This window comes from Vombatus ursinus, unplaced genomic scaffold (genome assembly GCF_900497805.2).
Source record: "Vombatus ursinus unplaced genomic scaffold, bare-nosed wombat genome assembly UNPS02014792.1, whole genome shotgun sequence".
Lineage (NCBI taxonomy): Eukaryota > Metazoa > Chordata > Mammalia > Diprotodontia > Vombatidae > Vombatus > Vombatus ursinus.
Genome location: NW_020954570.1, coordinates 32680 through 37280, shown reverse-complemented (window position 1 = coordinate 37280; position 4601 = coordinate 32680).

Genomic DNA, 4601 nt, shown 5'->3' with positions numbered 1-4601 from the left:
TCACACAGCTAGTAAGTATCAAGTGTCTGAGGTCAGATTTGAACTCAGGTCCTCCTGACTTGTGCTCTATCCACTGAGCCACCTATCTGCCCCAGAGGGAAAGTAAATGAAGGAAGGGATCAGTCCTAAGCAAAACAAACTCTAAGAATGTACAAAAATATTTATAGATCTTTTTAAGGTGGCAAAAAATTGGAATCTGAAGTCTATCAATTGGCAAATGGCTGGCCAAGTTATGATACTTAAATGTGATAGAATACTACTGTGCTGTAAGAAATTATGAAGAGAATGGATTCAGAGAAACCTGAGAGGACTTAAATAAACTGTTAAAAGACTGCAAACAAAACCAGGAAAACAAGGTATACAATGATAAGAACATTGTAAAGACAAACAACTTTGAAAGACTTAGGAATTTTGATTAGATAATGACCAACCATACTTCCAGAGGACTAATGAAAAAACATGCTGCCCACCTCTTTCTATAGAGGACAAAGACTCAGAGGGCTGAAGGAGACATAAGTGTGCACAACACAAGTGTATACACACACATGCACACACATATATTTTTTTTCCTTTTAGACACGACCAATGCAAAAATTTGTTTTGTTTGATTAAGTGTTTGTAATGGGTTTTGTTTTTTCTTTTTTTTTAATAGGGGAAGAGAGGTAGGCTTTTGTTGATAGAAAAAATAAAATTTAATCTTTAAAAAAGTGTTACAGATCAAATCCAATGCAACGGCCATTTTAAAACACCATTTTAAAACAGTATGTTAAGTACTGGGAATTAATTAAAAAATGTGAAATAACAAAATCCTTCCCTCAGAAAATGTTCATTTTAGTCAATGAATACATTTGCCTAAATAAATATTAATCAAGAGAGAGTATGAGATAAAAGCAAAAAAGAGAACCAAAGAATTTTAATTTAATAAAATTTGATAAGTCAGAGATCACTGTCCACAGAGAGACTCAGAGAAGGCTTCATAAAGGAGATAGCACCTGTACTGAGACTTGAAGTAAGAAAACCATTTAACAAAGAACAAACAGAAGGGGCTGGATAATAGGCCTGACTGATGACCTATATAATAGCAGTCAGCATGGATGAGGAGAATGCTGGAAAGGAACTAGGGTGACATAAAGCAGTGGTGTCAAACTGAGATAAAGATGGGTACCACTAAACTGCACATAAGGATCCCTGTGAGTTCCATATCAACTTAGAAAACCACATATTAACATTATCTATGTTCTATTGTATTTTATTTATTTTGTTAAATATTTCCCGATTGAATTTTAATCGGTTCCAACCACTACTTTGCTTGCTGACCACATGTTTGCTACCTGTGATACAGAGTATCAGAGGTAAGATGGAACTAGACACTGGAACTTCAGTCTAAGTAATTTGTATCTTATATTAGCAAAGGGGAGCTACCAAATATTTTGGAGTAGAGAAGTGGTACATACAGATTTCTATTCATTAGGGTTATTATTATCTTAGCAGCCATTTAAATTACAACTTGGAGAAAGGAGACACTTATATCAGGGGGAACAATCAGGAACAATTCAGATAAGAAGAGATAAGGGATTGCAATATGATGTTGGCAGTTAGTGTAGCAGAAATGATGGCTACTGAATAAAAGATATCGTGCAAATCAAGCTAGCAGAACTGAATCTATGCAGGGGAGTGAGTGAAGTCAAAGATGAGTTCCAGACTCCAAACCTTAGTGTCTGGGAAATAGATATGAAAGGCAATTGGTTTAGGAAGTTTTAGGGGGAGGAGTAATAATGATTTTAGTTGTGGTTATGTTGAAATTGACATGTCAGTGGGTCATCCAGGTGAAGATGTTTGGCAAGGGAATCTAGAGAGATTGTACCTGGATATGTAGATCTGAAAAGTCTCTGAGTAGTTCTGACAAGATGTAACCAGGGTGTGATGGAGTCAGCTCTAAAGGTCTTGCAAAAGCAAATTAAATTTTCAGTGTAAGTTTTTACAACTCAAAAATCAGTAATCAATAACTATCAACACTTGATTTGTTGTTTTATTGATTGTTTAGACTTAAGAAAGTGATAGTGATGCAGGTTAAATTTGAAAGTGTATGTGCATGTTTGGTAGGGGTAAAGGGGGGAAAATCCTAGTGGTCAAACATTTACAAGCATGCCCCTGAATTGTTCTATTAAAAAAAAAAACATTGCTTAAGCTCAGCAGGAGTGCAATAGAACACTCATGGAATGAAATCATCGGCAGACCAGAGGCCTGGTAACTCAGGCTAATAACAATAATTAATAATAATAATAATAATAATTCATTTATTTAGCCCTTTAAAGTTTTCAAAAAGCTTTAAGCTCTTTATCTCATTTGAGTCTCTCAGCACCCTGAATGTATCTATAAGAGTAGATTAGGGAAATAACATAGAAAGAAGACAGAGCCAAGGGCAGTCTTAGGCAAAACTTACATGGTGGCCGGGAGCAAGAATGGAGATGTAGTAGTCAGAGAGGGAAGAAACTAAACAGTGGAGAATAATGACACAGAATATGAGGAAGGAGGGAGTATCTAGGATTAGCAAGGTGGTCAATGATGTCAAACAATGCAGAAAAAAAGTGAGGACTGAGAAAAAGTCATTCGATTTTGCAACTAAGAGATCATTGAGGACATTGGAAAGGGACTGTTTTGTAAAGTAGTAACAAGAGAAATCTGATTGGGGAAATGAGACGGTATCTTGGACTTCTCTCTAGGCCTCGGTTTCCTAATATGTAAAATGAACAGGTTGGTCTAGATGGAATCTAAGATCTTTCCCAGCTTTAAATCTATTATCCCAAATGGAGGGAGAGGTTCCTAAGAAGTTACAGAAATGGACTATGGACTGGATTTTGGCAGAGGTAAATTTTTTTTTCAGATTACTTTAGTGGGTTTTGGCCAGACTGCAACTGCAATCTCCATCAAGTCTCAGCTATTTATCACAATAAGAAAATAACCCCAATAATAGTCAAAACTCAATAATTTGGAAGCAGAAAAGCAAGATTGTAAAGAAAGAGGCTTTCCAGCCAAGATGCCTATATGAATGGAGGTATGCTGCCCAGTTCCTATATATACACTTCAGGAAAATGTGAAATTCTCACCAGTCCATGATCAAGGAATCAAATGAGAAACTACAGTAAGTGACTTCTTTCACCAAGTAGCCTACAGACAATAGGAAAGAGGACCACCGGCTTACCTGTGCAAGCTAACCCATAGCTTTCCAGCCAGACCAGAGAAGGGCAAAAACAAAAACAAAAACTCAGAGCCTGAAAGGCACTCTGTCCATATGCAAGAATATCATAGTACTCTCCTAAAAAATCCTTAAGGTGGTTGTAAGCTCACCAAGGGGCCCTTGAAATTCCCAAGACCTTCTTAACACAGAACATCACTTTGTAAAGCCTGCACCATTCTACTATTGATGAGTCCCTCCTAAAGTTCCAGTCTCAATGGTCACGGGCTGATGTAGTTATATATCAGTGGAAGTCAACAAAATCCTACAGAACACAGAGTTCTTAACTTGGAGTTAATGAATTTGTTTTTGAAATATGTTGATAACTATATTTCCGTAACATTAGTTTCCTTTGTAATCTCATGTGTTTTCATTTATGCATTCAAAAATATAATATGGACCCCTTATAAGGGGTCCATAGGCTTTATCAGACTAATAAATGAGTTAGGATACTAGGATACTATTAATTACCCTGCTATAGAAGCATTGTTCCCTTATGATCCCTTTGACCAGCTTTGTATCTAAAAGATTCCAGATTCTGAGGCAAAGAAAGAATATATTAAGGACTTTTCTCAGGACTTTCACATGCCACTGATATAATTGGGATAATAGGGTGTAAATATCTCAAGTGGAAATCCTTTGCCACATTCATTTTTGCAGTGTGCAGAAATGTTTAGGGAAGGCTGGGAGTGAGCAGTCAGATAAGGAGATTCTGTGGAGCTTATAGCAGCATTTTTGTACTGCTCTCTTGGATTCTCCATAGGATTCCTTCAGTGTGGTCTTAGGTGCTGGCTCTCTAGTTTACACAATCTGGAGCCTGTAGAAGAGGCACTGACTTCCACAAATGATTCATCGGGACATAGAAATAACCCCCACTGTATCATTAACTTGATTCTGTAATATTGTGAACAGTGTGTGTGAAGGAGTCAGCCTCAGTGTTGGGGGAGGTATCATGCATATGTTGTTCCAGATTTCCAAGAGAGTAAGAAAATCCTCCTAACTTTATTTGAACTTTTTATATCATGAAAGAATGTCAGACACAAAGAAATGTGTTCAATTCTTGGAGTTGAATATGGTAGCTAAATCCAAATTGTGATGTATGAATGTAATGGAATACTATTGTGCTCAAAGAAATGATGATTAGTAGCTCCCTGGTAGAAAAAATAATATGAATGATAAAGAAGTCAGTTCACATTTTGGTTCTGGGATGTTTAAAAAGTTTGAGAGAGGTAATTTCTGGGTAATTTAATCATTTTATTAATAATGCCAGTACTTTTAATAAATGGCCAGTGACACTCTTAAATGCCAAAGGTAATCATGGCAGCAGACTCAGGGCTTATATGCCCTTTGGAAAAGGAGTGTTCCT